Below are 13,153 nucleotides of genomic sequence, written 5' to 3' on the forward strand. Positions count from 1 at the left end.
AGGGGCAACATAGCTCTGGAGCCTTAGCAACCAGCTACTGTCATATCTGTAGGAGTCAGTACTTCAGTACCAGGAACTTCTCTGCTTACCCCATCAAGGGTTGTCGGCCTCTGCCTGTCTTCATCCAGTCTTACAATAATAGGAACTCCCTGCTTGTGCTGGCACCTATCCCAGGTACCAACGAACAATTTGGTATGGTGGTTAATTTTGTATGTCAAGATGACTGGGCCACAAGAAGCTCAGATCTATCTGTCTGTCTGTCTGACTTGTCTGACTGTATGACTGATACCCTCTTCTTGCCTGCCTTCCTCTTTCTTTAAATATTTGTTTTATCATATTGCTAGGCTGGTCTTGAACCCCTGAACTTAAGTAATCATTCTACCTGATTCTCACTAATATCTGGTACTACAGATGGTGCCACTGTAATTTGCTGTACTTTATTTTTTATAATGGTGCTTTGTAGCTCATTCTGGATATATCACAAGGTTTATGTAGCCATTTACCCAAGATAAACATTTATATTGTTTTCATCCATTTTTCCATTTTAATAAACACTGCAGTGGTAGTTTTCTATGTCTTAGCTTGCACACTAAGAAGATGCTTTCTCCACTCTTAACTTTATAAAAGAATAATGACTTTTTATAAAATAGATATTGCACGCCAGGCGTGGTGGTGCATGCCTTTAATCCCAGCACTTGGGAAGCAGAGGCAGGTAGATTTCTGAGTTCGAGGCCAGCCTGGTCTACAAAGTGAGTTCCAGGACAGCCAAGGCTACATAGAGAAACCCTGTCTCGAAACAAACAAACAAACAAATAAAAAAATAGATATTGCACATTAGGAACTGGAAACAATTTATGAATGACAATTTAAAAAAGAAAAATGTATTCCTCCCCACCCCAAAAAATAATTATAATCAGTCAAGAAATAAATCACTAACAATTCCATTACCCAGAAGAAAGAAATACAATTAACATCTTGTAAATAACAGTCCAGTTGCCATGGTTTGAATACTTTTTTGTTAAAGGTTCATATTGAGACTAAATCCCTAATGATGCGACGTGCTAGGGTCAGCAGTGCTACTTTGTCCTTAGAAGTTTAGTCCTTAGATTGGAGTTCACTCCTTTTTAGCTCTGCTGACTTCGGTCATGTGACAAAAGAGAAGGCCTTTCCCAGATATCAAATATTTGGACTTCCCAACTTCTACAGAGATTAGAGGTAAATTTCTGTTCCTTATAAATTACACAGCCTCATGTATTCTGTTATGGCAGCATAAAACATACTAACTAAGACATTGTCTTAGTTAAGTTTTCAATTGCTGTGGTAATTGAAAACTATGACCACTATGACCACAAATAACTGGGGAAGGACAGGGTTAATTTGGCTTATACTTCGCATCATAGTCCATCATTGAAGGAAGTCAGGATAGGCACTCAAATAGGGCAGGAACCTGAAGGCAGGAGCTGATGCAGAAGCCATGGAGGGGTGCTGCTTACTAGGTGACTCCTCATGGCTTGCTCAGCCTGCTTTATTATAGAACCCAGGATCACCAGCCCAGGGGTACTATCACCTGTAATGAACTGGACCCTTCCACATTAATCACTAATTAAGAAAATGCCCTACAGCCAGATCGTATGGAGGCATTTTTGTAGTTGAGAATCCCTCTTCTCTAGCTTATGTCAATTAACACAAAAACTAGCCAGGACGGACATCACCCATGTATCACATACATGCTTTTTCTACCTTTGATTTCTTTTTCCTTGTAACATATGTTCTTGTTAGATTGTTAGATTTTTCTCTCTCTCTTTTTTTGGGGGTGGGGTGGGGGTGGTGGTTTCAAGACAGGGTTTCTCTGTGTTCTCCTGGCTGTCCTGGAACTCACTCTGTAGACCAGGTTGGCCTCCAACTCAGAAATCCGCCTGCCTCTGCCTCCCAAGTGCTGGGATTAAAGGCATGCGTCATCACTGCCTGGCCTTGTTAGATTTTCTTGTTCTCCATCTTCCAGTTTGGGTTGCTTTGATTTGCTTCAGTTCGTCAGTACCTATGACACATTCATTCTCTCAGCAAGTCATGTCATGAAGGTACTCTGCTTAGTCTTACTACAACTGCCTGTAATTCCAGTTCCAGGGGATTTGACAACCTAGTCTGACCTCCTCAGGCAACTGTACACATACACAGAGCACACACACACACACACACACACTTTTTTTTTAAATAAAAGCATGAATGAGGGGCTGGTGAGATGGCTCAATGGGTAAGAGCACCCGACTGCTCTTCCAAAGGTCCGGAGTTCAAATCCCAGCAACCACATGGTGGCTCACAACCATCTGTAACAAAATCTGATGCCCTCTTCTGGAGTGTCTGAAGACAGCTACAGTGTACTTACATATAATAAATAAATAAATCTTTAAAAAAAAAAGCATGAATGAATACTTACTTATAGCATTCCTGTTTGTGAATAACATGTGCACTTGAAATAATGAACAGTTTGGGTTGGACAGAGAGATACGAATGGGTAATGAGGACAACTATGTGCCCAGTAAAATGCCCTGCATGCAGGGAAGTGGCATAAAGGAACCCACTTTCACACACCTGCATGCCTATGTTTTAGAAGTGCTCTAACATGGTAGATATCACAATTAGGCTTAGACTAAGCAATAAGGAAGATGTGTTTATGATGACTGTAAGATGCATAGCATACAAGCTTCTCTTGTGGAGTGAAAGAATGAGCTGTGTCTGCACCCATGTCTCTATGTATTTTAGGAAATAGTCTAACAAGCTTCTTGACCCATAGTGTACCCAGACCTGTAATGAGTAACACGGTTCTTACAAACAAACTCTCAGATCTATAGGAAAGATGCACAAAAATGGTTGGGGATATAATGTGCTGCAAACTAAACAGGGTTGTTAGAGGAGGCCACACTAAGAGGTAACATTTGAGAAGGACTCTGCTGGCTAAGGCCTGGCCCCTAAACTCCAGGTGTCCACATCCAAATGGATATTTTCTTTTAATCTCGAGCTGACTGTTTAAAATAAACCTCACACTCTGAATCAGTCTGTCCTAGTGACTCCCCCTCTTTACCCCATGTCTGCTTCTCTAGCTTTGACCTAAGAAACTGCCCTTCCTCAGCGGGATTACTTTATCATTGTTTTTCTTGAGCTTTTTTCACAAGCTTTCTGAGGATTTAGAGGTTGTAAACAAAACAACAACAACAAACAAACAAAAAACTTGATAGTAAACCACGGCTTCATTTATAGAATTCTGGTAAGTTAGGCTGGAATGCGAAAATGTAATGCCCTGTCTTCTTGTATAACCACGGACCATTGCTTTTTAAGATACATTTTTAAAGACTAGAAAAAGATGAGTACATGTTCATGGGTCTATGCAATGTATGCCATGTGTATGCACCTTGGTGCTCACACAGGTCGTAAAAGGGTGTCTGATCTTTACAATATGGAGTTACAGGTGATTGCGTCATCTAGCATAGGTACAGGACACTGAATTCTGGTTCTCTGCCGCAGCAGTTCCCAGTCATAACAGCATGATATATTCTTACCTAGAAGACAAACCTCTGGACATGTTTGAAGTAATTTCGTGAAAAGTTAAAGTGAGAAGACTCACTCTGAACCTGTATGACACCATATAAATAGGCGAGGCTCCCAGACTGAAGACACAGGAGAAAATGAACACACTAAGCTTTTCCTCAGTTTCCCTTAATAAACATATGCTTGTGGTGTTTAAGAGAGAAAGAACATGGGCTGTCTTATACTCCTGCTGCCTTGTCTGTCCTATAGAGCTGACTGGATAGTTTCAAACTGGGAGGCAGACAACACCCTTCCTTGCATTAGCTTCTGTCAGGTATTTTTATCACAGCAACAAGAAAGATACCTAATACATACACTCAGTATTTGTTAGCCTTGGCTGACCATAAAGCAAATACACTTAGATATCTTAAACTTACCATGCACTCACAATTGCCATGCCTTGTTTTCCCAAGTGCTAGAACTTCAGGTGGGAACCACCTTGTCTGCTTCCAACTTCGTATTTTCTGAATGCAACACAGGACTTAACTATGGAACCTTAGCTGTGCTGGGACTCACTATATAAACCCATTTGGTTTCTCTCCGTCTCTGTCTCTCTCTCGCTCTCTCTCTTTCTCCTCTCTCTTCTTCCCTCCCTTCTTTCCTTCCTTTCTTTTGGTTTTTCAAAACAGAGTTTTACTGTGTAGCCCTGGCTGTCCTGAAACTCATTCTGTAGACCAGGCCTACCTTGAACTCAGAGAGATCTGTCTTCTGCGTGCTGGAATTAAATACATGTGTCACCACCTCCAGGCTTATTCTCTTTCTCTCACTCTTTCTCTCTCTCTCTCTCTCTCTCTCTCTCTCTCTCTCTCTTGGTTTTTCAAGACAATGTTTCTCTGTGTAGGTTTGGCTGTCCTGGAATTCACTGTATAAAACAGACTGGCTTCTAACTTCAGAGATCCGCCTGCCTCTGCTTCCCCAGTGCTGAGGTTAAAGGTGTGCGCCACCACTGCCCACTTTACTTTTTTTTTTTCTGAAAACATTTTTAGACTTATTTTATTATTGTATGTGTGTGAGTATTTTGCCTCCCCCCCCCGCCCTCTGTGTTGTATGTATGTGTGTGTGTGTGTATACCACAGGTATATGTGTTGTATGTGTGTATATATACCACAGGTATGCCTGGTGCCTGCTGGGGTCCAAGTCTGAAGGGATAACAGATGTTTTGTGCTAGTGCAGGAACAACACACACTCTCAACATCTTATTTATTTTCAAAGTATTTCCTTACCTCATCAGACACAGAGAGTGGACTCCCACTACTACTTATATTGAGATTTCTATCACTGAATATTTGAAGCTGTGGTCGAAATCCAGGCCTTTGACCATTATCTTGCATTTCTTGGAGTCCCAGAGGAGCCTTCATGTGTTCTATATCACTGTCTTCTGAAGAACAACTAAAATTCATTATAGCTTGTAAGGCTTGGCAGAAAGTAGTACAATCTTTACCCAGTGACATCTGATTTATGCTTTCTCTTTGTGTCTCTAGCTGCCATACAAGGTTGTCTACTGCCCGTGGGGTGGCTGTCAAGATCTTGATACTGTTGTTCCTGTGGTGTGTGATGGTTTGTATATGCTCAGTCCAGGGAGTGGCACTATTAGCAAGTGTAGCCCTGTTGGAATAGTTTTGTCACTGTGGGTGTGGATTATAAGTCTCTCATCCTAGCTGCCTGGAAGTCAGAAGTCTCATAGCAGTCTTCAGATGTAGATGTAGAACTCTCAGCTCCTCCTGTGCCATGCCTGCCTGGATGCTGCCATATTTCCACCTTGATGATAATGGACTGAACCTCTGAACCTATAAGCCAGCCCCAATTAAATGTTGTCCTTTATAAAAGTTGCCTTGGCCATGGTGTCTTTTCACAGCAGTAAAACCCTAACTAAAGACAGAAGTTGCTACCAGGGACTGGGGTATTGCAGTGATAGGCCTGACTATGCTTTTGTTTGGAAGAATGCAGATTTTGGAACTTGGGATTTGGAAAGCCAAGGAATGCTTTAAGTGGGGCTTAATGAGCCATGCTAGTAGGAATTGTTGCTGTGAGTGATTTGAACTGTGCAGACCTGGCCCAAGAGGTTTCAGTGGAGAATTTCAGAATGTGGCATAGAGCCTGTTTTGTGTTATTTTGGTGAAGTATGTGGCTGCTTTTTGCCCTTGTCTGGATAGTCTACCTGAGGCTAAGGTAAAGAGATTTATATTAATTGCATTGACAAAGGAAGCCTCAAAAAAGCCCTGAGGAAACTTTGTTCGCTGGTTAAGTTTCATGAAGAACATTTTGTACAAGTGTAGCAAACTTAGCAAGGAAAAATATAAATATATGGTTCAAGTATTAAAGGGGTGCCAGGAAGTGAAATGGATCTGAATCCTGTGTTGTAGGAGATAGCAGATTAAGTTAGTGGGACTTTGGGACAAGACCCTACCTAGCTAAATTTAGATCCAAGCATGGTGGTGCATACCATTAATCCAAGGAGATAAAGCCAAGCAGATCTCTGAGTTCAAGGACAACCTGGGACAGAGCAAGTTCTAGGTGAAGAAAAGCTTAAGTCCAGGCATGGTAGTACAACCTTTAGTCCCAGCAGTCCAGCATGCAGACCTCTGAGTTCAAGGTTAACCTACAGAGCAAGATCCAGACAGCCAAGATTAGGCAGTAAAGGAGTTGGAGAACAGAAAGCTAGTGATAATGTAATAGAACAAGAGGGCCATGTTCCAGCCCCAGCAAGCAGCAGAACTCAGCATCTTTGACCACGTGGCCCTGGCTCTATAGTCCAGAATAGAAAGAACTACTGGGACAATTGATGCTGGTTAGCTGGAGCTAAGAAATTAGAGGTGATTAAGAAGAGATAGCATCACTGAGGTGAGATCTTCTGGGAAGTGTTTTCTGCGAGCACAAAGAAGCTTTGTTCCAGAGATACCCAAGGCTGCATCAGCTCCTCCTGCAGCAGCTGTACTTGGTGTCAGACTCACCCACGTAGTGCTGGTTTTGAAGCATGAAGGGGTCATAAAGAGCCACTGAGGTTTGGCACTGTGTGTGAGCATGGGGAAGGGCATTGGTGAAGGTGAAGCCTCAGTTGAAATGAATGGTCCAGGACTGAAAGGGTCATGCAAATGAAGTGAGGATTGGCACCATGAAGAGAGCCTGTGAGAGGCTACTGGTGAAGGCAGCACAAGACCTCAGTGTACTGGAGATGCCAGTACCATGGGATGATCACCAAGAACAGCAGCACAGGTGGAGTGGATCAACCTGAGCTTAGAGTGCTACAGAGGGCAGAGCTGAAGAAGTGACACCGGCCCTTTGGAGGAGCCCAGAAGATCATGTGTGGGTCCCAGACATTGAAACAAGAAGCTGTAACACTGAAGTTGCCTTGGAGACCCCAAGATTTTGAAATGCCAGAGCTGCGGGTTATCTGCTGAGGAAAGCTGTTAACAGGGAGTGGAACCAGCCCAGGAACAGAAGTTTGTTGCATTCAACAAAGATGGAAAAAGAGTTGGAGATCTGAAGACCTCCTTGAAATCAGACATGGAGATCAGAGTTTGGAGTTTGCCAAACTGATTTCCTGTCTTGCTTTGGGGATTACAGTTAAGTGATTGGATGAATCTCAGAAGAGACTTTGAACTTTGGACTTTTAACATTGTTGAGACTGCTATAGATTATGGGAACTTTTGAAGTTCGACTAAATGTACATTGCATTATGCTATGTTAGGTATGGCCCCCATAGACTCATATGTGTCTGTTCATAGCAGTAAAACCCTAACTAAGACATGGTACCACCATGGAAATGCCATTTACCATAAAGAAAAATCCCTACAATTCTTTGGTGCCTCCAAAGTCAGAGAGCAAGTCTATGCGCACAGTCCTGGAGTCAAACACAGTTCAGCTTTTGCTCATGGCTTTACTAAAGAGTTAAATGTGATTAGCCATCAAAACCACAATGAGGCATAGCCTCATTTCAGGTATCAACATCAGTCACCACAAAGCTGGAGAAGAGGTGAAGAGAAAGAAATCCTTGCACGCTATTGATAGGAATGTGGACTAATACATCACTGTGGATAACAGTTTGGTTTCTCAAAAGCTTAAAAATAGGGCTGGAGAGATGGCTCAGTGGTTAAGAACATTTACTGCTCTTCCAGAGGTCCTGAGTTCAATTCCCAGCAACCACATTGTGGCTAACAACCATCCGTAATGAGATCCAGTGCACTCATCTGGTATATCAGGAGACAGCTACAGTGTATACATATACATAAAATAAATAAATAAAATCTAAGAGAAAAGAAAAGCTTTCTAAAGTATTGATAAAAACTATAATTTCAAAAAAACGCTTAAAAATAAATAGGGGTGTGTAGGTGTTTGTTTTATACATTGATTCTATTTCCCCTGGATTTGTAACCAAAAGTATTACAGCTCTTTATGGTAGTACTATTCACAACAGTTAGGGCATGGGATGGGCCTAGGCGTTTGTTGTATGGCTTTTTCTGGGGAGGTGTGAACAAGTGTCTATTAGTCTCAGGTAGGCATGTATGGTAGAGCAGAGAAATGATTCCCATCACTTTTCTATGTTATTGTTTGAGAGTAGAGTTCATTAATTTTCAGTGCTAATATACCGAAATTTGTCCATGAATCCATCCTCTTGATGTTTGATATTTAGTTTCTTACTTCTTCTCTTATTGTACATAGATGTGGAGTTGGCAGGTTATAGATTATAAAAACATAGGCTTCCTAATGGTACACCAAACACCTTTGACTGAGCATCAGTGCCCACACCCACTGCCATCAGCTAAGCCTGAGACTCTGCTGTCTCATCTTCCCATTCCTCATCAGACTTCTCAGCTTTGGCTAATTGAATGGGTGTAAAATGGCATCTCACTGCAATTTTGATTTTGATTTTGATTTTGATTTCCCTGATTGCTAAAGAGGTTGAGCATCTGCTCATATGGGAATTAGCCATATGCGTTTCCTTTTCTATGAAATGCCTGTTTATGTCTTTTGCCTATTTTCCTGTTGAGATGTTTATTTTTCTGTCATTGATTTGTAGTTTTATACACACACACACACACACACACACACACACACACACACACACACACACACACAGAGCAATCCTTTATCAATGAAATGCATTACTAAAGATCTTCCCCAGTTTGTGGCTTCTTTTTTCCTCTTTTCTTCTCCCTCCTTCTTTCCCCCTTTCTCTCTTTCCCTTTCTCTCTCCATTTCTTCCTTTGTGCTTTTATTTGGATCAGGCAGGCTGGCCTGGAGTTTGCTGAGTATCCCAGGTTAGCCTTAATCTTGTGCCACCCCCCCACCCCCCCACAACTACCTTCTGAGTAGGATTATAGGTGTGTACCAAAAGCCCTAGTGTCTTTTTATTTTTTAAAGGTGAACCAAAGTTCTTCATTTTAATGTACAATTTTCATTTATATTCCGTGTTTGTGTAAATTGATGAGAAATCTGATGTTCCTTCCTTGCTACACTCTCAGATCAAGGCTGTCCATGCTCTGCTTGGAGTCACTAGAGACCACTCCTGTGGTTGGGTGGCAAAGAGATCTACACAAATGAAGTAAAACCTTCTATGTTTTATTGGGGTTAGCACACAAAAGCTGATACATCTGTGATTGAAGTGGACCAGGCTACTACATCTCGAGCAAGCACCACAATTGGCAATGTAAGTGTTGTCCACCATGTTTTGTTGAGACAGGGTTTCTCTGTGTAACAGCCCTGGCTGTCCCGGAACTTGCTTCATAAGACAAGGCCGGCCTCAAACTCAATCTGTTTGCCTCTGCCCAAGTGCTGGGATTAAAGCCTTGTACCATCACTCCTGGCTTTGTGGAGCCAGGTTTTAATGGTTATCAGTTAGTGACCTTCTGGGTAATTAGTCCTGCATTTCCAGTCCTTCATCTTTTTTTTTAAAGATTTATTTATTTATTATATATGACTACACTGTAGCTGTCTTCAGACACTCCGGAAGAGGGCATCAGATCTCATTACAGATGGTTGTGAGCCACCATGTGGTTGCTAGGATTTGAACTCAGGACCTTCGGAAGAGCAGTCGGTGCTCTTAACGGCTGAGCCATCTCGCCAGCCCCCAGTCCTTCATCTTATAGGCTAGTTGTGAGGGGGATGTCCACATCTAAAGTCCTCTAATCCCACTCATTTCTGTCTGGCTACCTAACAACTAGCTCTTAGTCTTCTGGTAACCCTTTGCCTTGGCCTGTCACCACCCCAGGCACTTTCAGATTTTGCCTCCTTCAGTGGCTAGAGGAGCCTGCAGATGTGCCTTCCTTCATTTGGATGACTGGAGCCAGATGAGCTTAGGTGCTTTCCTCTCCCAGGAAGGATAGGCTCTGATAAAACCTAGCCAGTGAGGCTCTGTTAAATTGGTTTGGTTGTAGTGTCAGCCTTCTTAAGAGCAGAATGCTGTGGCATATTTGAAAATGGTTCCTTTCTCCTCCTGCTTCCAGAAGCATGACAGTGTCTTTCTCAATCTTCACTTTGTGAATCTGATATAGCTCCTGGAGGTATACATGACAAACGTCAGGGACTCACCATAACCCACTGGCTTCCAGAAATTTGCCAGTTTCAGGCCAAATTTTCCTACCCAGCACTGGATCCAGATTGATCAGAGAAGGGGACCTTATATTAGAAATACAGACAGGTAGATACACAAAAGTCCAGCGTAGAGTCCCCACACTTCAGAATTTGTGTCTCATTATCATAATTGATTCCAGAATATTTCAATTCTTTTTAAGCAGTCACTCCTCATTCTCTCCCCGATTGCTCCTGACAACCACATATCCATTATGTTTCTCAGGAATGCTCTACTGTAGAAATTTCAGGAAAAAAAAAAGGATAATAAGGTAGGTAGCTTTTTATGACTGGTTTCTCTTACCCAGCATGCCATTTTCAAGGTTCATCCACGCTGTGGCATGGATCTTTTTTTGTTTGTTTGTTTGTTTTGTGGCTCAGCTCAATAGTAGTCCATTGCAGTTTGACTTCCTATTTGCTTTGCTATTCATACATTAGAGTCCATTTCCATTATTTCCAGGTTTGGGGTATTATAGATAATGCTGTTATACACAGTAATGAAGAAGTTGTTCTATTTGTTGCATTTTAATTTCTCTTGGGTTTTTGTTCAGTGTCTGCTGAATCTTGAATATTATTTCACTTTGCACATTACTGATGTTCTTTGACTTTTTTTTCCTTCTCTATGTATTGTCTGAAGAAGGATCTCCTTCCTTTTATTTGAAGTATTGTAAGCTCCCTCCTGCACTCCATTCTCTTTTATACAGGATCCTGTTATGTAGCCAGGCTGGCCTTGACCTCAAGATCTTCCTGCTTCAGCAATCTACAATCCTGGGACTGTAGGTATGCTCTGATGCTCTGGCATGCTCATTTCTTTTTTTTTTTTTTTTTTTTTTTTGCTTTTCCAAGACAGGGTTTCTCTGTATAGCCCTGGCTGTCCTAGAACTCACTCTGTAGACCAGGCTGGCCTCGAACTCAGAAATCCGCCTGCCTCTGCCTCCCAAGGGCTAGGACTAAAGGCGTGCACCACCACGCCCAGCCGGCATGCTCATTTCTTAATCTCCAGTGAATAGACTGTCCTCCAGCGTGTCTTGGGGTCATAAAGTTTGTACTGTTAGTGGCTGGCCAAATAGATTTCCCATGATAAAACCATGCAACATATTGATCAACTAGAATCTGTATGCTCCAGAATTTCAAACTTGTTGAAATCAACCTTGAAAATACTGCACACTATTTCCAGGGGCTTGAGCCAACATATTAAACATATTAAACACTTCAAACTCAAACGAATACATTGATATCATTGCATTCCATTTCCATTGGAGACTTTTAATTCTTTTTCAAATGCATGGTGTCCTCTTCCTGAGCATGGCTCATGTCTGCCTTAGGCTGTGTGGGTCTGAGAGTCCTGGAGGCTGGTGGAGGACTCAACTTGTGAGTCTTCACTGATGAGCAGGAACATAAAAGAGGGGCTGCTTCTCCAAGACTTCTCATACTTGTCAGAATCCCAGTCCTTCTTCATCCATGCCCTTACCTTAGTTTGAGACATCTATGGGGTTTTTCACTGCTACTGCAATTTTGCAAGCCTTACAGTGTAACCTTGGGTTTGACCTTCAGTCACACCTGCCCAGTGCTTAAGAGACTCTCCACTGCATGGTGCCCCTCTCCCCTTCCCTCTACTTTAGTTGTATATTCTTAGAACTTCACTTTTAAACATCTTGAGTTCACATATATGGAGCATGTACAATAGTTCAATACATCTATATAATCTGTAATCATCAAATCAGAGTGATTACCATGTTTCTAGCTTTGGAGTTCTCCCTTTTCAAGAAATTTCTATACATTTAGTATGACTCTAAGTGCTATTATTTTTAAAATCACTATAGTGGTCTGAATATGTTTGGCCCAGGGAGTGGCACTATTTGGAGGTGTAGTCTTGGAGTAGTGTGTCACTGTGGTTGTGGGCCTTAAGGTCGTCTTCCTAGCTGCTTGGAAGCGAGTCTCTTCCTGTTTGCCTTTGGATGAAGATGTAGAACTCTCAGCTTCTGCCTGGATGCTGCCATGCTCCCACCTTGATGATAATGGACTGAACCTCCAAACCTGTAAACCAGCCCCAATTAAATGTCATCCTTATAAGAGTTGCCTTGGGCTGGAGAGATGGCTCAGTGGTTAAGAGCACTGACTGCTCTTCCAAAGGTCCCGAGTTCAACTCCTAGCAACTACATGGTGGTTCACAACCATCAGTAATGGGATCTGATGCCCTCTTCTGGTGTGTCTGAAGATATATATATATATATATATATATATATATATATATATATTTTTTTTTTTTTTTTTTTTAAAGAGTTGTCTTTGTCATGATGTCTGTTCACAGCAATAAAGTCCACACTTGGGCAGCAGTCACAATCTTCATAGCGAATTTTGCATTGTCTACAGCCTTAGTTACTTTTCTCATTGCTATCATAGACTACCTGACAAAAGTAACATGAGGAGAAAAAAGCTTCTTTTGGCTCACAGTTTGAGGGTGTAGTTCATCATGCTGGGAAAGCTGTGGTCAAAGAAAGTGAGGCAGAGCTTATCACATTGTGTCTGCACTCGGGAAGTTGCATCTGCACCCAGGAAGCCGAGAACAATGAATACTTGTGTTTATTTAGCATCCTTTTATGCATTCAGGATCCCAGACCATAGATGATGTTTCCTAAGTTCAGGGTGAGTCTTTCCATTTAAATTAATGTATGTGATCAAGCACCTCGCTTTCAGGCATGCCTAGAGGAGAGGTTTGCTTCCTGATTCCAAATCTTATGAAGTTGACAATCCAGATTAATCATCACATCTACCAACTATCACTATCCTTTTACAGTGACCACATTGCCTGCTTCTCATCCCAGATACAGGATAGTGATACTGTTAGTAGCCATTATGTCACAGAATGCTCAGATTGCTCATACACATTGCGTTTTGGCAAGGAGAATGAATGTCTGCACAATTTGAACCAAGAATCACATTCTAAGGGTTTCCCCCTAGGGAAATACCAGTAATGATAATTGCATTTGAGGGTCCCAATAGG

The sequence above is a fragment of the Mus musculus genome, chromosome X, assembly GCF_000001635.26.
Source record: "Mus musculus strain C57BL/6J chromosome X, GRCm38.p6 C57BL/6J".
Classification (NCBI taxonomy): domain Eukaryota; kingdom Metazoa; phylum Chordata; class Mammalia; order Rodentia; family Muridae; genus Mus; species Mus musculus.